General features: G+C 44.5%; 1 long non-coding RNA gene across 1 annotated transcript; it reads left to right on the top strand.

The window, feature by feature from the left end:
• Positions 1–13458: 13458 nt before the first annotated feature.
• LOC143806082 (uncharacterized) lies at positions 13459–16356 on the top strand. Its single transcript, XR_013221389.1, has 3 exons — positions 13459–13491; positions 13752–13831; positions 16021–16356. It is a non-coding gene; the product is annotated as an uncharacterized LOC143806082 (long non-coding RNA).
• The last annotated feature ends 5999 nt before the right edge of the window (positions 16357–22355 follow it).

The raw sequence follows: 22355 nt of genomic DNA, 5'->3' as shown, positions 1-22355 counted from the left end.
AGTACTGTGACTCCGCCACTATGGGGAGCTATGGTACGTCTGATTGCACTAAAGGAGTTTCTCTGATCAGGTAACACCTCACTACACTTTACACTCCGGCCACCAGGGGGGGTGGTCCTATCTAGTAGGCCACTCCTCACACTCTGGTAAAACTGGGGGTTGGACAGGAAGACAGAGAGAAGTAGCTGGGAAGAGCTAGTGAGAGGACCTGTTAGGGATGGGATCCTGGCAGACTCCTCAGAGCAGAACTAACCAGTGCACAACGGGAATACAGTAAAGAGGAATTAGGACCAGAAGGAGTCGTGCTGTTAGACCGAGGCAACATCCTTCTGAGGCGCAAACAGTCGGTGGCCGGAACGCCGAGCAAGTAAGAGACTTTAAGTACTACTGCAAACCACGGCAGGACAGCCAATTAAAGGTTGGCTGTCTCACTTAACACCTAAGCAGACAACGGAGGCAGCTGTGGGAGAGGGGCGACTCTAGGGTCCCGGAAAAACTCCAGGCCTACCCCGTCATATGGGTGCGTCCTACCATATCATCTGGGGGACGGAGAGAACGAACATCAGAGACAGACAGAAGCAGTTGTGAGGACTACCCCGGGAGCTCAGCAGGGAAGGACTACAACACACAGCGCTAGAAGGTAGACACTGATTCCCACCTGTAAAGAGAACTCCTGATGTGCCTTTAGACCGGCCGGTCTCAGACAGCCCTGTTGACAGCGCTCTGGACTGAGGACTCTAAAACCTTCAGTAAAGAGGTAAAGAGACTGCAACCTGGTGTCCTCATTATTTACCGCGCCCTGCACCCCACAACTGCACCACTATCATCATTCACTACTCTTTCACTGTGCGCCCCTCGGCAGGGTCACGGATCGGGCCTAGCCACCGTGACAACCCCAGAGCAGAGACTCAGAGGCCCGGTACCGGGTACCCCTCGGCCCTGCGGCAGTGGGGGCGCTACAGTTACAATTGATTGTTTTACCTATTTATTGTGATTAATACCTCTCCCCACTAATACCCAATATGGGAGTAAGCTGTTTGTCATGTGGCACTGTGCATCAACACTAGTGATGGTGTGTGATGTATTGTCGGTTGTTCCACTTCCCTAAAGTTGGCAGTATGGTTTTTAAATGAATTTGCTTTAATAAAATTATGGTTTTCATATAAATATTATTGCCTTTTGATCATTGTTTATTTGTGGTTCTACATATGGCCATGGCAGATCAAGCATCTGGGGAGAGCCCTAGATCTAGCATCTCTCTGGGGCAATGTTAATTAGCCTTCCGAAGTTTAACGGGAATAACACCATGTTGTGGAACTGGACAGAGCCTAGAAAGGGGATGATGAGAATGCACATTATGGTTCCTGCCTTGCAGGCGGAGGTCGCCGTGATGGCCTTAGACAGGGAGGTGAGAGATTCAGTTATGTTGTTGCCCCCCATGAATGAAACACCCTTGACATAGTACTGCAGAAACTGGAGGAGACCCATGGGGACCCCACAGACGTAGGGGAATTACTACAGTGATTCACTATATGAATGCATTACAAGAGATTCATATGGCTGATATAGAAGGGTTAATGTTTTGCCTTTAATTTGCCATAAGCCTTTAATGGCTAGAATCTGCTAAAATTTGTTCTTATGATGCAGTAGTCTTGTATTTTCCATTCAAGGATTTTATACTTTTTATCTTATATGCTTTCAATAGTCAGCAAACAACATGTTCTGGGTACATGGAAAATAAAGGTCAGCATGACCCGGGGTAACAAGGGGTGGGGCTACATGAATTACATTGAGTTACATTTGTTGTAAATGGTATAAAATACTACCTCTTGCTCCATTGCTCACAATCTGTGTGCAGTTTCCTTTTTCTCCGAGCGCGCTTGTCAATGAAGGGTGTAACCTCCTGATTTGGCCTCACTGGTGATCTGGCATATCTGACATTGGGTCAGAAGAACGCAAACAGCTATGACATGGCCATAGTCAGAAAAAATGGCTTGGGAGTAGGGCCGACTGATGTGGTGTTGTGCGACCAATTAGTGACTGGGATGAGAGATGCGTTGCTTAAGCAAGCACTGCAAGAGCACTTGCGCATGAACCCACATATGACCTTCACAGAGGTGGGAAGCGAGGCACGCACACGCGAACAAGAACAGGGGATGACAGTCCCGGCAGCAAAGGTCCGGAGCGGGGAGGCGGCCGTGAATGCAACTGTTGAACCAGGATGGGTGGAAGATTTACGAAAAGAGATCCAATTGATGAGGGAGGATCTGACCGAGACTAAAAGGAAGGTGACTTTGATAAGTACACCCGGAAGCAAAACCCTCTCAGTGCCACATCAGGATGAAAGAGGGTCTCGTCGGAGAGAGCCCCTAATGTGTGATCTTTGTGGAGAATTAGGACATAGGGCCTGGGTCTGCCCACAAAGTGGGTGGCCCCCAAAACATCACCCAATAAACTAAAGTGCTCCGAGTTACATCAAGTGGCTACAGAGGCACATGAAAAAAAGGGCTCACTTCGGTCCAGAAAAAAACTTTCATTTGCTGCAAAGACTAGTGTACCATCCACTGTTAAAAATAAAGGTGGAAAAAGTCTGCCGACTCTGTAGGAACAGTGAGTAGGCCAAACCTCCGGAGCAAAGGGCCCCCACACAAACCATCCTCCACTCCGTTAAAAGTATTAATGATCGATTATTGAACAATAGGCCTAGTCTATCAATGGTATGAATATTGTTTAGTAATGGTCAACCACTTTACTAAGTTCGCGGTAGTGACCCCGACTCCAAACCAAGCTGTCGAGACTGCAGCTTACGCCATCTGTAAAAATTTCATTCAAGTGTATGGCTGCCTGAAGAGAATTCACTCAGACCAAGGTGCTTGATTCTTAGGGCGAGTTATGGAAGAACTACATCAATTGCATGTATTTGAGAATTCTCGGATATCCCCTTATCATCCTCAGGGCAATGGAGCATGTGAACGATTCAATTGAACCCTCATCCAAAAGTTGAGAACACTAGAAGAGGATCATAAGGCCCGCTAGCCAGACTATGTAACAGAACTAATGTGGGTGTATAACAATCGGGTACATCGCACCACCGGGTACAGGCCCCATACTCTGGGTTCGAATCCCACCAAGGACAACATCTGCAAAGAGTTTGTATGTTCTCTCCGTGTTTGCGTGGGTTTCCTCCGGGCACTCCGGTTTCCTCCCACATTACAAAGACATACTGATAAGGAATTTAGATTGTGAGCCCCATCGGGGACAGTGATGATAATGTATGTAAAGCCCATGCGGAATAGCGCTATATAAAATAAAGATTATTTATTTATTTATTACTCTGCTTTTCGGCCGGCCAGGAAAAGAGATCACCAAGTTGGAGCTGGACCCTGAGGAGGACTACCCAAGGACGGGGGTGTCAATCTGGGTCCGAGAGCATTGTCATCGACTACAAACTCTAGATCGTTTGGTGCAGACTTGTTTTCGAGAGTTGGAACATCTAGAGACGGCTCCTCTATGGGGGACAGTTTTACGGGTCGGAGACCGGGTGTTAGTTAGAGAGAAGCGTCCTCGAGACAAATTAGATCATCGATGGGAAAAGACACCGTACCTTGTACAGCGACGAGTCAATTCTGAAGGACCTTTTTATGAAGTCCAACCCGAAGGGGATGATGATACTTCTACTCGTGTTGTACACCGAAACATGTTAGGCCCCTGCATGTCTAGAGACCCCATGCGAATAGAAAAAAAAAAGCACGATGCTCTTGAGGATCCTCTACCCATTGCTAGTGATGAAAAAGATGATGCGTACGCTGAACCTATAGGCATAGAATCAGAAAAAGAACAGAAATCTGAGACCCCCAGAGACTTCTGAAATTCCTACAAGGGCTGTTCCTCCAGGGCAGAGCAACCCCCCACCTTTGTCTATTCAGCCTGATTCAAGTACTCATAGATCCCGTGGCCCACTGTGAGTCATAGTAGGTCATTATTCCTCTGAACGCCATCCCTTGGTAGTGCTTGTCCATGTGACCCATTAGTATTTTCTTAGCCCAGGAACTGGCCTGTCTCCTTTCTTTGGTCCTTTGGAAACCCTGAGGTGTAGGCCACCCCTACCTTTGGTCCCTGTCTGACTGGTGGAGCCAACTTGTTCCAGACGCTCGCTGCATGCATCTGCCTCATCTGTAAGTGTGCTAGCCAGCTCCAAATCTTTGGCACCTCCTTCCACCATCATGTTTTCATGCTGCTGCCTCCCCGTGAACTTACCATCCAAAAATGGCACCATCTCTTCCACCTCCTGAGGCTCGTTATGCCTATGCCGTTCGTGTGGTGTGGTCCGCTCTGACTCACCATTCCGTTTATTGGTCATCTCAGGCCATTTCCATGGGTCATACTTTACTGGGCAGGCCTTCTCTTTTAATTTTACTTTAGGGCAACCATCACTCCCCGCTGTTTGTCCTGATGATGAACTCTGTAGTACTTCAAAACACGTCAGCTACATGAAGAAACCACCAATACCACTTGTCTAAATGTGGATCTATTACATTGTTGAGCAACAGCATAGATCATGCACAAATCCCATTTTTCTGTGCACAATACATTGCTGGAAAATAAAACATCCTACATTAGACCATAGATAACATCCTAGATAGATAATAGATAGGTAGAGATACAGATAGATAATATATAGATAATAGATAGATGGATAGATAATAGATAGATAGATAGATAGATAGATAGATAGATAGATAGATAGATAGATTGATTGTCCGCTGCCTTTGACACAGTGGACCATTCCCTATTATTACAGACCCTCTCATCCCTTGGCATCACAGACTTGGCCCTATCCTGGATCTCATCATACCTAACAGACCGGACATTCAGCGTCTCCCACTCACACACCACCTCCTCACCTCGCCCCCTATCTATCGGAGTCCCACAAGGTTCAGTCCTTGGGCCCCTGCTCTTCTCCATTTACACCTTTGGCCTGGGACAGCTCATAGAATCTCATGGCTTTCAGTATCACCTCTATGCTGATGACACACAGATCTACATCTCTGGACCAGATATCACCTCCCTACTAACCAGAATCCCTCAATGTCTGTCCACTATTTCATCCTTTTTCTCCGCTAGATTTCTCAAACTTAACATGGACAAAACAGAATTCATCATCTTTCCCCCATCTCACGCGACCCCCCCAACGAACCTATCCATTACAGTAAATGGCTGCCCACTCTCCCCAGTCCCACAAGCTCGCTGCCTCGGGGTAATCCTTGATGCTGATCTCTCCTTCAAACCACATATCCAAGCCCTTTCCACTTCCTGCCGACTTCAACTCAAAAATATTTCACGAATCCGTTCATTCCTCAACCAAGAATCTGCAAAAACCCTAGTCCATGCCCTCATCATCTCTCGCCTCGACTACTGCAACCTCCTGCTCTGTGGCCTCCCCTCGAACACTCTCGCACCCCTCCAATCTATTCTAAACTCTGCTGCCCGACTAATCCACCTGTCGCCCCGCTATTCTCCGGCCTCTCCCCTCTGTCAATCCCTTCACTGGCTCCCCATTGCCCAGAGACTCCAGTACAAAACCCTAACCATGACGTACAAAGCCATCCACAACCTGTCTCCTCCATACATCTGTGACCTCGTCTCCCGGTACTTACCTACACGCAACCTCCAATCCTCACAAGATCTCCTTCTCTACTCCCCTCTTATCTCCTCTTCCCACAATCGTATACAAGATTTCTCTCGCGTATCACCCCTACTCTGGAACCCTCTACCACAACACATCAGACTCTCGCCTACCATCAAAATCTTCAAAAAGAATCTGAAGACTCACCTCTTCCTACAAGCCTACAACCTGCAGTAACCACCGATCAACCAAACCGCTGCATGACCAGCTCTACCCTCACCTACTGTATTCTCACCCATCCCTTGTAGATTGTGAGCCTTCGCGGGCAGGGTCCTCTCTCCTCCTGGACCAGTCGTGACCTGTATTGTTTAACATTATTGTACTTGTTTTTATTATGTATACCCCTCCTAACATGTAAAGCGCCATGGAATAAATGGCGCTATAACAATAAATAATAATAAATAATAATAATAGATAGATAAATAGACAAATTATTAATAGATAATAGACAGATAATAGATAGATAATAGATGATAGATAGATAGAAATCTAGATGATAGATAGATAGATAGATAATAGATAGACAGATAATAGATAGATAGATAGATAGATAGATAAATAGATAGATAGATAGATAGATAGTAGTGATGAGCGAGTGTACTCGTTGCTCAGGTTTTCCCAAGCACTCTCAGGTGGTCTCAGAGTATTTGTTAGTGTTGGGAGATTTCGTTTTCATCGCCGCAGCTGCATGATTTACAGCTACTAGCGAGCCTAAGTACATGTGGGGGTTGCTTGGTTGCTAGGTAATCCCCACATGTAATCAAGCTGGCTAATAGCTGTAAATCATTCAGCTGAGGCGATGAAAACTTAATCTCCGAGCAGTCATAAATACTCAGAGACCACCCAAGCGTGCTCAGGAAAACCCGAGCAACGAGTACACTCGCTCATCACTAATAGATACCTAATAGATAGATAATAGATGGATGGATAATAGATAGATAGATAGATAGATAGATAGATAGATAGATAGATAGATAGATAGATAGATAGATAGATAGATAGATAAAGAGAAATATTAGAGCAGCACAAAAATACAAAAGAAAAATTGGGTGCAAAGCCCCCCAGGCATAGACCAAACGTCAATTATAGGAATTAAAAAAAAAAGAGGCAGCACAGCATTCATAGTGAAAAAGCAGGAGCTACTTTTATTAGCCCATCTCAGCAATGTTTCGGTTCAAATAGATGTGAAACTTTTTTAAGCTTGATAGATGACATATAGATAGATAGATAAATAAATATATATATATATATAGATGATAGATAGATAGATAGATAGATAGATAGATAGATAATAGATAGATAGATAGATAGATAGATAGATAGATAGATAGATAGATAGATGATAGATAGATAGATAGATAGATAGATGATAGATAGATAGATAGATAGATAGATAGATAGATAGATAGATAGATAGATAGATAATAAATGAATGATTGATAATAGATAGATAGATAGATAGATAGATAGATAGATAGATAGATAGATAGATAGATAATAGACGCAGTAAATATATAGGAGATAAGTAGCTAATTAGTAAATGAATGAGACTGATGATGAAAATAGAAACAGATAATTTACATCATATCTATGATCTCCTGTCACATAGTTTCTGAATGAGCCTACAATTAGCAGCTGTGGAGAAATATAAGGCGCTACTTTCGGATATTTGGAATGCCGGTGACCTAGCTTTATTTGTCATGCTTGATGTCGACAACAGAAACAATAAAGACTAGGCGGTGAGCACATCCTACAGCAGTGCTACCTGAGAGTATAAAACCGCACCTGTATAAAGTGTCCTCACTCCAGTCTACAGCAGCCGCACTCCAGCTCATACGCAACCAAGAAGGATTGACTATGGCACCTAAGGCCGTGTCCCGGGGACTGATTCTGCTGGTGTTCCTCACCTTACAAGCAAAAGGTAAGTACAAATTAATTCTAAAAGTTCATTGAAATCTACTACTAAATTGCTTTTCTTTTACAAAATTTTTTGAATAGGAGAAAATACCGTAGGTTTTTTTAATTATATTTCTACTGCTAACACTGGTATTCATTTGATTGAAAAAAATTTACAATTAATCCCGATTGGAAAATCTCGTACTGTTTTGTGCATACAGCTCCTATGCAGACCTAACTACAGTATCTTCCATCTACCTCCTTTTCTCAGCTAGTAAGAAAAGGTCAGAAATACAAGCACCAGTGATGTTGGATGCAGGGTCGGACTGGAGCACCTTGGGCCCACCAGAGAAAATCACTCTTGGGGCCCACTATGTAGCTACATAGAATTAGATACAAGACCACCAATTGTGCGGTAAAACGCGCTGATATCAGGGTATAATATAAAGTAGTTCACTTCTTAATTATGTAGCAAGGGTTGGGGTAGCCCCTTCACAGAATATAATTTAGCCCCCTCACAGAACATAATTTAGCCCCCTCATAAAATATAATGCAGTCCCCTCTCATAGAATATAATGCAGCACCCCACAAAATATAATGCAACCCCCTCAGGTATAACGCAGTCCCCACCATATAATATAATGTAGCACCCTCATAGGGTATAATGCAGCCCCCCTCATATAGTATAATGCAGCCACCACAGAATATAATGTAGCCAACTGAGAGAATGCAGCTCCACCACAGAATATAATGCATCCCCCCATAGAGTATGATGTAGCCCCCATAATATAATGCAGTCCTGAGAATAATGCAGTCCCCCCACAGAATATAATGTAGCCCCCTCATAATGTATAATGCAGCCCCTCTCCACCCCATCATTTTCCTCATCACCACTTCCATCATTGCCTCCTCCCCCACCACCTCCATCTCTGCCCATTCCACCATCTGCATCATTGCCTCCTCCCCCACCATTGTCCAATTCATCACCTCCATAATCACCTCTATCATTGCCTCCCCCACCACCATCATTGCCCATCACCTCCATCATTGCATTCCCCACCAACATTGCCCATCACCTCCATCATTGCCTCCCCCACCACCATCATTGCCCCTCACCTCCATCATTGACCATCACCTCCATCATTGCCTCCCCCACCACCATCATTGTCCATCACCCCCATCATTGCCTCCCACCACCACCATTGCCCATCACCTCTATCATTGCCTCCCCACCATCATTGCCTATCACCTCCATCATTGCCTCCCATACCATCATTACCTATCACCTCCATCATTGCCTCCCCACCATCATTGCCCATCACTTCCATCTTTGCCTCCCCTCACCTCTATCATTGCCTCCCCACCACCACCACCATTGCCCATCACCTCCATCATTGTCTTCTGTCCCACCATCATTGCCCATCACCTCCATCAATGTCTCCCCCCACCAATATCATTGTCCTTCACCACACACACACAGCTCACCGCAGCAGCAGCTCATCACACACACGCTCTCACACACACACACTCTCTCTCACACACACACACACACACTCTCTCACACAAACACACACACAGGCACGCAGCACAGCTCACCTCCCCACAGCAGCAGCTCATCACACACACACTCTCACACACACACTCTCACACACACATACACACTCTCACACACACACACACACACGCAGGCACACAGCACAGCTCACCTCCCTGCAGCAGCCACTCACCCCATCAGCCTCTTCCTCGCTGGATTCCTGGAAGCTTTCTGACTGAGACAGCAGCACGCTGGATGATGACGTCATCCAGCTGGGCTGTCTCAGACAGGAAGCAGGGTGCCGGGAAATGAGCTGCTCTGTGAGTCTGTGTGCATGTATGTGTGTGTGTGCGGTGCTGTATGTATGTGTGTGTGTGCGGTGCTGTGTGTGTGGTACTTTGTGAGTGTGTGTGTGTGGTGCGGCTTTACATGTGGGCAGTGTTAGCTGCACCCTGCGGCTAACGCTGCCCGCTATTAAAGAGAAATGGTATTTACGTCTCTCCACGCCCATAGGGGCGTGGGGAAGCGTGAATATTCATTTGGCTTTAGCAGCCAGGACAGGATCCTGTCTCCAGCTGCTGCTACTGGCACAGGGCGGGCCCCCTTGGCTTAGGGGCCCTATAGCCACTGGCAAGGGGCCCCTGGAGCAGTGGGGGCCCTAGGCAGCTCCTGGCCAGTATGCCAGCAGGTGTCAGTGCCTGGGCCCACCGGAGAATCCTCCAGTTCTCCGGTGGGCCAGTCCGAGCCTGGTTGGATGTAATGATTATGAATAATAATTGTAAATTCTGTATGCTAGAGATGATGATATTAATCCCTACAGTGCTGGAGATAACCCCCCTGGCCAGGAGCTGTGTTATGATCAGGCCATGTTCCTACACAGTCAGACACAACCATTACACAGTACACAGCAGGGGCACATTTATAAGATTATCTCAGCACCGGAACATTTTATTTACACACATCCAATTGTGGAAATGATTATTATTCCAAGATCTAATGATTAAAATCACCTTTTGTTTGTGGCAAAACAAACTATAATTGCTATTTAAGTTTTACATTATTACTATAGTAAATCAACATTCTACGTGAACTAATGATTTTCTTGTTCTTCCTTTCTTACAGTGTTTTGTCAAAGTAAGTGCACATTTATAAATTCTTACTGCCATGGAGACTGTATGTTTAGTTCGGGCAAACTAAAAAGTAGATCTGAGTTGTTGCAGATGTAATTATTATTATTTAAAGGCCTTCGACTCAATCGGACCATGATCATGATTAAGGGTGCTTAGTCACCTGAAACACGTCGATGTCACATATCATGTAACTGTCAACGCCAGTGTTGTTTTATCCGCTGCTGAGCACCTCTTGGTGAATAAAGAAGGAGTTTAATCACAAGTTCATTGAGCTGGATTTCTCATGTTTTGACTTGGTGAATGAATGCTCTGTAGGAAGGACAATCTTGTGCAAGCCTAGATAGGTCCACCAGGGTCTTTTCCGCCTTTATCTTGATTCTATCAGGCCATCGAGTTACTGATCTTCCTCTTCGCCTTCTTCCTTCTATTCTTTCTACCATGATGTCCTTTTCCAGTGTTTGTTCTCTTCGTATGATTTATCTAAAGTAAGCAAGTCATAGCTTGGTGATCCTTGATTTGACTGACAAGATGTAATACAGTCCCTAAAAGGCGGTTAGGGAGAGTCTAGGGAGTAACAAACTGCGTATTTGCCAAGATCTTCCATTTTTTATGGGGTCTCAAAGTTGGAAATGTAAGAAGTAAACTAGTTATAGTTCCCACTGATTCATTTTTTTTGGTCTGTCTCTCGAAATGGGTCTCAAAGTGTGAAGGGATTATCCACATTTGCTAAAAGTTTCCCATCTCCAAGATCCTATCCCAATATGTAGAAGGTGTAATAATGATAATATTAGCAAATACCTCCAGTTAGGAATGTAGTATAGTTTTTCTGATTAGCTTTTGTCTCTTTCCTCATGTGCAGGCATTGCAGGACCTTAGTTATCCATGGTTACAACCATTAGCAACTAGTTAACTGTCACTTTATCAGTGGATGTAACCATGGATACCTAAGGTCCTGCAATGCCCTGCACATGAGGAAAGAGACAGTAAATCAGAAAAACTATACTACATTTTTAATTGTTGATATTTGCTAATATTATTAATAAACCTACTACATATTGAGATAAGATCTTGGACATGGGAATACCCTTTAACGTGTCCTGCCAATCAGAACGCAAATGTTGGGTACAGTTATATGAAAAAGTTTGGGGACCCCCATTAATCTTAAGCTTAATGCTTTATAAAAATTGTTTTTTTTTTGCAACAGCTATTTCAGTTTCATATATCTAATAACTGTTGGACACAGTAATGTTTCTGCCTTGAAATGAGGTTTATTATACTAACAGAAAATGTGCAATCTGCATTCAAACAAAATTTGACAGGTGCATAAATATGGGCACCCTTATCATTTTCTTGTTTTAAATACTCCTACCTACTTTTTACTGACTTACTAAAGCACTTTTTTTGGTTTTGTAACCTCATTGAGCTTTGAACTTCATAGCCAGGTGTATGCAATCATGAGAAAAGCTACTTAAAGTGGCCACTTGCAAGTTGTTCTCCTGTTTGAATCTCCTCTGAAGAGTGGCATCATGGGCTCCTCAAAACAACTGTCAAATGATCTGAAAACAAAGATTATTCAACATAGTTGTTCAGGGGAAGGATACAAAAAGCTGTCTCAGAGATTTAACCTGTCAATTTCCACTGTGAGGAACATAGTAAGGAAATGGAAGAACACAGGTACAGTTCTTGTTAAGGCCAGAAGTGGCAGGCCAAGAAAAACATCATAAAGGCAGAGAAGAATGGTGAGATCAGTCAAGGACAATCCTCAGACCACCTCCAGAGAGCTGCAGCATCAACTTGCTGCAGATGGTGTCACTGTGCATCGGCCAACTATACAACGCACTTTGCACAAGGAGAAGCTGTATGGGAGAGTGATGTGAAAGAAGCCGTTTCTGCAAGCACGCCACAAACAGTCGGCTGAGGTATACAAAAGCACATTTGGAGAAGCCAATTTCTTTTTAGAAGAAGGTCCTGTGGACTGATGAAACCAAGATTGAGTTGTTTGGTCATACAAAAAGGCGTTATGCATGGCAGCAAAAAAACAGCATTCCAAGAAAAACACTTGCTACCCACAGTAAAATTTGGTGGAGGTTCCATCATGCTTTGGGGCTGTGTGGCCAATGCCGGCACCGGGAATCTTGTTAAAGTTGAGGGACGCATGGATTCCTCTCAGTATCAGCAGATTCTTGACAATAATGTTCATGAATCAGTGACAAAGTTGAAGTTACGCAGGGGATGGACCTTTCAGCAAGACAATGATCCAAAACACCGCTCCAAATCTACTCAGGCATTCATGCAGATGAACAATTACACTGTTCTGGAATGGCCATCCCAGTCCCCAGACCTGAATATCATTGAACATCTGTGGGATCATTTGAAGAGGGCCGTCCATGCTCGGCGACCATCAAACTTAACTGAACTGGAATTGTTTTGTAAAGAGTAATGGTCAAAAATACCTTCATCCAGGATCCAGAAACTCATTAAAAGCTACAGGAAGCGACTAGAGGCTGTTATTTTTGCAAAAGGAGGATCTACTAAATATTAATGTCACTTTTCTGGTGAGGTGCCCATACTTATGCACCTGTCAAATTTTGTTTGAATGCAGATTGTACATTTTCTGTTAGTACAATAAACCTCATTTCAAGGCAGAAACATTACTGTGTCCAACAGTTATTAGATATATGACTCTGAAATAGCTGTTGCAAAAAAAACAATTTTTAAAAAACATTAAGCTTAAGATTAATAGGGGTGCCCAAACTTTTTCATATAACTGTATGTGTATGATGACATACTATGTGGGAGCTATATGGCAGGAATATATGGACTATTTAGATCTACATATAACACATATTTGTCCCCTAAAACTTTCTAACATTTTTTTATATATTTATATCTATTTTGAAATAACTAATTTTCTATTTTATTTCTTTTTTATGGACTCAGATACAACCAGTAAGTATATTTTACCTTATTATTACTCCTCATCCTCTTTTTTTGAAACTGGGGTTGAACAAATCTCAGTAGTCAAGTGGCCCATGTACCTAGAGGTGCAACCTGCTCCGAATATCTATATAGTACTTTACAGCCATTTGTTCACCCTGTCACCAACCTATACCTTGGTGCTGTACATAAACATTAATCACTCATTAGCTATATAATTGCCTTTTTGCACTCAGCGTAGAGACATTTAACTCTTTCATTTATGTTATCCATAGCAGCAGCTACAACAGCAACTACAACAGCAGCATGTAAGTATTTAAGCCTGTACCTCTGCAGCCACCATATCATTTTGTCAGAGCGTAGATATTTTTCCCATTATTACGCTTCCTAATGTTATTAGAATTAATATTGTTCTTCCTATGCTTCAGGTATCATGCGGCATTATAATCTCTTTACCGTTTGGCAGTATTATGCTGAAAATGTGCCAGGAGAGCAGGGTTTTATTTTCTACAAAAACATCCATGCATTGTGATTATCTGTTGTAACGTTTCATCTCTTCTTTCCGCAGCAACTATTACTCCTGCAGAAATCGCCATCATTGTCTTGGCGGCGCTTATTCTATTTTTCCTTCTTTTGATGACTTCCATGGTAAGTAAATATGTCATACTTGTATTTTAATGTGAGTTGAATATAACCTAGATTTGTCACAAGAACATCAGTAGTACAAGGGCATGTGGAGGACCTCACTATGGACAACCCTGGAGAGCTAGTGCAAAGGCTTAGATAGAAGGAGCACCCTGGACTTGGTGCCTAAGGGGATCCAGTCTAATAAATGGCACATGGTCAGGTTGAGGTTTAATTACCGTTTTTTTTCATTGAAGTCCAGAAGTTTTGAGATTCATCTCTGGACATAACACAACCATAAGCTATAGCTGACAACCAGAGGGTTCTCATTTCGGTGTTAACATAGACTAAATACTAATGCAGAGAAAGGGACTATAGGTATCGCAGGGTTGTAGACATTGAGATCACAACTACAGCCCAGCTTAATCATTGAACCTGTGGATCACAATTATGAGTGATATATGAAAATTGGTGCACTATAGACCGAAAGCTGCATGTTACACCTTACCCATTTAAGGATTTTTGCATTAATAGAGTGGAGCCCCCTTTCAAATACTATAAGAGGTGGGATCAACTGCAAAGAGCGTCTCCTTATATTTGTGGAGGACCTAGAGATTTCAGGAACGCATTGATTAAAAAAAAAAGTGCATTGCTTCATTTCCCCTGTGGTGGCGGTGTATCAAAAGTGTACACTTAATACCAAGTAGTGAAGCTGATCACTAGTGGTCTAAGCTTATCATAATGGGACCTTTCTAGAAAATTAGTATGATCTTAGGGAGGAAAACTCCTTATACAGGGACTGTCACATTAATGACAGTTACATATAACATGTGTAGCGCCCCCACCGCCGCAGGGCCGAGGGGTACCCGGTACCGGGCCTCTGCGTCTCTGCTCTGGGGTTGTCACGGCGGCTAGGCCCCGGTCCGTGACCCTGCCGTGGGGCGCTCAGTGAATAATAGATATGGATGATGGTGGTGACGCTGTAGTGGTGCGGTGCAGTAAATAACGAGGACACCAGGTTGCAGTCTCTTTACCTCTTTACTGAAGATCTCTGGGTCCTCAGTCCGGAATACGGTTCACCAGGCTGCGCAAGTCCGGCCGGTCCAATGGCACCTCCGGAGTTCTCCTCACAGGTGGAAATCGGTGCCTTCCTTCTAGCGCTATGTGTTGTGGTCCTTCCCTGCTGTGCTTACGGAAAGTCCCCACAACCGTTGTGTCTGTTTCTTAAGTTCCCTCACAACTCGATTAAATGATGTTCTTCTAATCCTCCGTCCCTCCCTGTTGTTCTGGTTGGGACGGCACCCGTATGATGGGTAGGCTCGGAGCTCTTCCGGGACCCTAGAGTCGCCCCTCTCCACAAGTTGCCCCCCAAGACTGCATAGGTGATTTAAGTTAGACAGCCCGCCTTAGACTGACTGTCCTGCCGCTGTTTAGAGTATTGCTTGAAGCTGAATGTTATGATACTCCCTCGGCGTTCCGGCCACCGGTAGTGCGCCTCAGTAGGGTGTTGCTCCGGTCTTACAGCACGACCCCTACTGGTATTTCTCCTTTTGCTTGATCTCGTTTCTCACTCAGCACAATCTATCTCGCTTCTAGTCCTTCCTTGGGCACCACCGCTACCCGGAGCAGGCGCGGTCCCTTTACGTTCGTTCAAGTTGCCAAGCCTCTGTCAGGATCCCACCCCTGACTGTTCCAACCCAGTCAGCTTTCTGATCTCACTTCCTGCCTGACCCCCAGTTTACCCACTATGGTGGGGAGTGGCCTAGTGAATAGAACCCTTAGCTCCCCCCGGAGGCCCGGCTGTGAAATGTATTGGTGTCTGTGATACCTGATCCGATGAACTCCTTCAGTGCCATCAGACGCACCATAGCTCCCCATAGTGGCGGAGCCACAGTACTGCAACGACCAGGACTCTGGGGCGCTGCACATGGCACCCTACGAAGTCTAAAAATACCTATATAATACATGGTCCTGATATGTCCTCCAGGGTGTCAGTTACATTTATGAGTGACTCTTTACCTTGGGAAATACTTTGGGTTCATGGGTGAGGATGTGTCCCCCATGACATCTGTATACTCTAATAAAGTATAGTGAATGAGGTTTTACTGAGAGGTCATCATGGACACACAACAACACTGTACTTAGTAATTACTATAGTTCACTCCATCAACACTGCAAAAGCCGAATGGTCTAACAATGGTTTTTTTTTTCAGTATTTCATTTTTCAATTCAGAAATTAATTGAAGACTCTTGAACCAGAGAACCCTCATGAAGAACCCTAACCTTGTACAGTACATCATGAATATGTATATATTATATCATATGTCTCAGCAATATGGGCACAATCAATGGAGGTGCCGTGTCCCAGGTGCCAGATTTGTAGAACTGAATCATCTCTAACCATGAAGATGCATGTTGAAGTCTTGCCATATTGGTTCTGGAGATGTTGAGTTGGCACTGAAGTTATGAAGGGGTCTGGTCATCCACAGACCTTTGATTTGTATTTATTTCTTGTAATTTAAAATGATCTCATAATAAATTATCTAAAACACTTTGATGTGGTGTTTGTTTCTGAAGGTAATTCCCAGTATTATGACCACCACAATTAAACATTACATACTAAAGGGTTAATTCTAGAGGTGAAGTTCACAACATAGTGACTACATGACCATTGAGGACTATTAAAAATCCAGAAAAGTTTGAGTTACCATAGATGAATCTTATAAAACTTCAATCTGTCAGAGAAAACAGCTGAGAGATAAAGCAGATCCCACCGCTGTCACCAATTTTGTCAAGAGATACAGCAGGGAAAATCAGGCAGATCTCAATGCCAATAATTTGTCAAGGAACAAACAAGTCCAATTCCATTGCATGGAATATATTGCATGGAATATATATATGAATATACACTGTTCAAAAAAATAAAGGGAACACTAAAATCCCACATCCTAGATATCGCTGAATGAAATATTCCAATTGTAAATCTTTATTCATTACATAGTGGAATGTGTTGAGAACAATAAAACCTAAAAATGATCAACATAAATCAAAACAAATATCCCACAGAGGTATGGAGTTTGAAAATCAGTGGAAAATGAAGTTACAGGCTGATCCAACTTCAGTGGAAATGCCTCAAGACAAGGAAATGATGTTCAGTAGTGTGTGGCCTCCCTACAATGCCTGGGCATGCTCCTGATGAGGCGGTGGATGACCTCCTGAGGGATCTCCTCCCAGACCTGGACTAAAGCATCCGCCAACTCCTGGACAGTTTGTGGTGCAACTGTTGGTGCGAGACACAATGTCCCAGATGTGTTCCATCGGATTCAGGTCTGGGGAACGGGCGGGCCAGTCCATAGCTTCAATGTCTTCACCTGAGTGGATTAGAATAATATTTTAGTGACACATGCAAGCCTTTTTAGGGCTGCATAACTTTATAGGTGTTACTATATCTTGCATATTATCATGGAGTAATTTAACAATAATGGGTATGATTGATAAAACATCTATAGCTAATAGTTTGATATTTATGCTGGATTATATTGCCTAACTATGGTTGCAGACATATAGTGGTATTTCTGTGGAGTTATTACTTAATTGTTCCCCTTTGAACACTCTGTTCTTTTTGATATTGCTGCTTTTGGTGATTTTATATAGAAATAAAGATTTACAAAATAATAATTTATTATTATATGGTTCTCTTCTAGCGGCTAAGTCAATTTCAGTCCGCTTTTGGTTTATATCAGTTTTTGACGTGCCATAGTTGTTTACATTCAGACATATTTTGGTAGGTAATGCCTTCATCTTGCAGGAATTGCTGACACACTCCAGCCACATGAGGTCTGGCATTGTCCTGCATTAGGAACCCAGGGCCAACCGCACCAGCATATGGTCTCACAAGGGGTCTGAGGATCTCATCTTGGTACCTAATGGCAGTCAGGCTACCTCTGGCGAGCACATGGAGGGCTGTGCGACCCTCCAAAGAAATGCCACCCCACACCATTACTGACCCACTGCCAAACCAGTAATGCTGAAGGATGTTGCAGGCAGCAGATCGCTCTCCAGGGCGTCTCCAGACTCTGTCACGTCTGTCACATGTGCTTAGTGTGAGCCTGCTTTCATCTGTGAAAAGTACAAGGTGCCAGTGGCGAAGTTGCCAATCCTGGTGTTCTGTGGCAAATGCCAAGCATCCTGCACGGTGTTGGGCTGTGAGCACAACCCCCATCTTTGGACGGCGGGCACTCAGACCATCCTCATGGAGTCGGTTTGTAACCGTTTGTGCAGACACATGCAAATTTGTGGCCTGCTGGAGGTCATTTTGCAGGGCTCTGGCAGTGCTCCTCCTGTTCCTCCTTGTACAAAGGTTGAGGTAGTGCTCCTGCTGATGGGTTGTTGCCCTCCTGCGGCCCCCTCCACGTCTCCTGGTATACTGATCTGTCTCCTGGTAGCACCTCCAGCCTCTGGATACTACGCTGACAGACACAGAAAACATTCTTGCCACAGCTCACATTGATGTGCCATCCTGGATGAGCTGCACTACCTGAGCCACTTTTGTGGGTTGTAGAGTCTGTCTCATGCTACCACGAGTGTGAAAGCACAACCAACATTCAAAAGTGACCAAAACATCAGCCAGAAAGCATTGCTACTGAGATGATGTGGTCTGTGGTTCCCACCTGCAGAACCACTCCTTTATTGAGTGTGTCTTGATAATTGCAAATAATTTCTATCTGCTGTCTATTCCATTTGCACAACAGCATGTGAAATTGATAGTAAAACAGTGTTGCTTCCTAAGTGGACAGTTTGATTTCACAGAAGTTTGATTTCCTTTGAGTTATATTCTGTTGTTTAAGTGTTCCCTTTATTTTTTTGAGCAGTGTATATATATGTACCCCATTACAGTGACTGCCTACTCCACAATAACAAAAGGAACCAGCTGCCACCACCAATTGTTTATACAAGTCGATTGGACACCCTTTACAGATAGCGTATGGCTTCACGGGAGCGGTTTATAAAGCAAGAGGAACAAGGCTATTATATTTTTATATATTTAACCCCTTCCCGACCTGTAACACCACGTAGGCATCATGAAAGTCGGTGCCAATCTGACCTGTGACGCCTATGTGGCGTCATGGAGGGATCGCGTCCCTGCAGATCGGGTGAAAGGGTTAACTCCAATTTCACCCGATCTGCAGGGACAGGGGGAGTGGTACTTCAGCCCAGGGGGGGTGGCTTCACCCCCCCGTGGCTACGATCGCTCTGATTGGCTGTTGAAAGTGAAACAGCCAATCAGAGCGATTTGTAATATTTCACTATGAAAACTGGTGAAATATTACAATCCAGCCATGGCCGATGCTGTAATAGCATCGGCCATGGCTGGAAACACTGGTCTGCACCCCCCCCACCGCCACCGATCTCCTCCCCAGTCCTCCATCCTGTGCTCCGCTCCCCTCCATCGTCCTGTCCGCTCCCCCTTCCTCCTGTCCGCTCCCCCCGTGCTCCGATCCCACCCACCCTGCTCCGATCACCCCCCCGTGCTCCGATCCCCCCCCTCATACTTACCGAGCTTCCCGATGTCCGTCCGTCTTCTCCACGGATGCCGCCATCTTCCAAAATGGCGGGCGCATGCGCAGTGCGCCCGCCGAATCTGCAGGCCGGCGGATTAGTTCCAGCTACATTTTGATCACTGTGATAAGACCTATCACAGTGATCAAAATAAAAAAAATAGTAAATGACCCCCCCTTTATCACCCCCATACGTAGGGACAATAATAAAATAAAGAACATTTTTTTTCCCACTAGGGTTAGAACTAGGGTTAGAACTAGGGGTAGGGGTAGGGTTAGGGGTAGGGTTAGGGGTAGGGTTAGGGTTAGAACTAGGGTTAGCGTTAGAATTAGGCTATGTGCACACGGTGCGGATTTGGCTGCGGATCAGCAGCGGATTGGCCGCTGCAGATTCGTAGCAGTGTTCCATCAGGTTTACAGTACCATCCGATGTGCCCATGGTGCGGAAAATACCGCGTGGAAATGCTGCGTTGTATTTTCCGCAGCATGTTAATTCTTTGTGCGGATTCCGCAGCATTTTACACTTGTTAATAGGAATCCGCAGGTGAAATCCGCATAAAAAACACTGAAATCCGCGGTAAATCCGCAGGTAAAATGCAGTGCCTTTTACCTGCGGATTTTTCAAAAATGGTGCGGAAAAATCTCACACGAATCCGCAACGTGGGCACATAGCCTTAGGGTTGGAATTAGAGTTAGGGTTGGAATTAGGGCTAGGGTTGGAAATAGGGTTAAGAATAGGCTTGTGGTTAGCGTTATGGTTAGGGGTGTGTTGGGGTTAAAGTTGTGGTTAGGGTTGGGGTTAGGGTTGGGATTAGGGTTAGGGTTGTGGTTAGGAGTGTGTTGGGGTTAGGGTTGTGATTAGGGTTATGGCTAGAGTTGGGATTTAGGCACATCAGGGGTCTCCAAATGCAACACGGTGCCACCATTGATTCCAGCCAATCTTGCGTTCAAAAAGTCAAATGTAGGGTTGAGCGAAACAGATCGTTCATTTTCATAAGTCGCCGACTTTTGGCAAAGTCGGCGTCTCATGAAACCAACCCGATCCCTGTGTGGGGTCTGCCATGCGGTACGCGACTTTGGCGCCAAAGTCACGTTTCAATGACGCTAAAAGCGCCATTTCTCAGCCAATGAAGGTGGAAGCAGAGTGTGGGCAGCGTGATGACATAGATCTCAGTCCCCACCATCTTAGAGAAGGGCATTGCAGTGATTGGCTTGCTTTCTGCCGCGTCACAGGGGCTATAAAGGGGCGTTCCCGCCGACCGCCATCTTACTGCTGCTGATCTGAGCGAAGGGAGAGGTGCCGCTTCGTCAGAACCAGGGATAGTGATAGGCAGGGTACATAAAGCCACAAACCGCTTGTGCTGTAGCGATTTCCACTGTCCAACACCACCTTTTGTTTGCAGGGACAGTGGAAGCTACATTCTTTTTTCCTCAGCGCTGTAGCTCATTGGGCTGCCCTAGAAGGCTCCCTGATAGCTGCGTTGCTTTGTGTGTACGCCGCTGTGCAAACCAACTGCTTTTTTCAAAGCACAAATCCTGTTGTTCCTTCCTTTCTGCACAGCTATCTTGTGTGTTTGTCCCCACTTTTGTGTACAGCAGTCCTTTTTATAGCTGCCTGCCATACTTTCCTGAGATTACTGCAGGGAGATAAAGATTGGCAAGTATGCCTCTGTGCCAGTCCTGTGTGTGTGGCATCTGTCTCTCATTGTGTGCCACCGAAAACCACTGTGTAATACTTGGCCATTTATTTTTTTGGGTAAATTCTCCCTTTTAAAAAAAAAATATTAGTGGGAGATAAAGATTGGCAAGTCTGCCTCTGTGCCAGTCCTGTGTGTGGCATCTGTCTCTCATTGTGTGCCACCGAAAACCACTGTGCAATACTTGGCCATTTATTTTTTGGGGGGTAAATTCTCCCTGTAAAAAAAAAATTATTAGTGGGAGATAAAGATTGGCAAGTCTGCCTCTGTGCCAGTCCTGTGTGTGGCATCTGTCTCTCATTGTGTGCCACCGAAAACCACTGTGCAATACTTGGCCATTTATTTTTTTGGGGGTAAATTCTCCCTGTAAAAAAAAAAAAAAATAGTGGGAGATTGTTGTGAATTTGCTTTTTGCTCCCTCTAGTGGTTACTAGTTTTTTGACTCTGGTTTTTCTGTCATTCCTTTTATCCGCACCTGGGTCGTTAGTTAGGGGTGTTGCTATATAAGCTCCCTGGACCTTCAGTTCTATGCCTGGCAACGTAGTTATCAGAGCTAGTCTGCTGTGCTCTTGTCTACTGATCCTGGTTCCAGTTATATCAGCTAAGTCTGCCTTTTGCTTTTTGCTATTTGTTTTGGTTTTGTATTTTTGTCCAGCTTGTTCCTAATCTATATCCTGACCTTTGCTGGAAGCTCTAGGGGGGCTGGTGTTCTCCCCCCGGACCGTTAGACGGTTCGGGGGTTCTTGAATTTCCAGTGTGGATTTTGATAGGGTTTTTGTTGACCATATAAGTTACCTTTCTTTATTCTGCTATTAGTAAGCGGGCCTCTCTGTGCTAAACCTGGTTCATTTCTGTGTTTGTCATTTCCTCTTACCTCACCGTCATTATTTGTGGGGGGCTTCTATCCAGCTTTGGGGTCCCCTTCTCTGGAGGCAAGAAAGGTCTTTGTTTTCCTCTACTAGGGGTAGCTAGATTCTCCGGCTGGCGCGTGTCATCTAGAATCAACGTAGGAATGATCCCCGGCTACTTCTAGTGTTGGCGTTAGGAGTAGATATATGGTCAACCCAGTTACCACTGCCCTATGAGCTGGATTTTTGTATTCTGCAGACTTCCACGTTCCTCTGAGACCCTCGCCATTGGGGTCATAACAGTTTGCCAGGCCAGTATTAAATGTTTAATGCATTGCAGAAGAGGGATTATAAGAAAGAAGATTCTGAGTTTTTTTTTTTTTTCTCTTTTTCCCCTTTACCTCAGAGTGGCTATGCTTGCTGCAGACATGAATGTCCAGACCTT

Source organism: Ranitomeya variabilis, chromosome 2, assembly GCF_051348905.1.
Source record: "Ranitomeya variabilis isolate aRanVar5 chromosome 2, aRanVar5.hap1, whole genome shotgun sequence".
NCBI classification, from domain to species: Eukaryota; Metazoa; Chordata; class Amphibia; order Anura; family Dendrobatidae; genus Ranitomeya; species Ranitomeya variabilis.
This window is presented reverse-complemented; position numbering and strand designations above follow the sequence as displayed.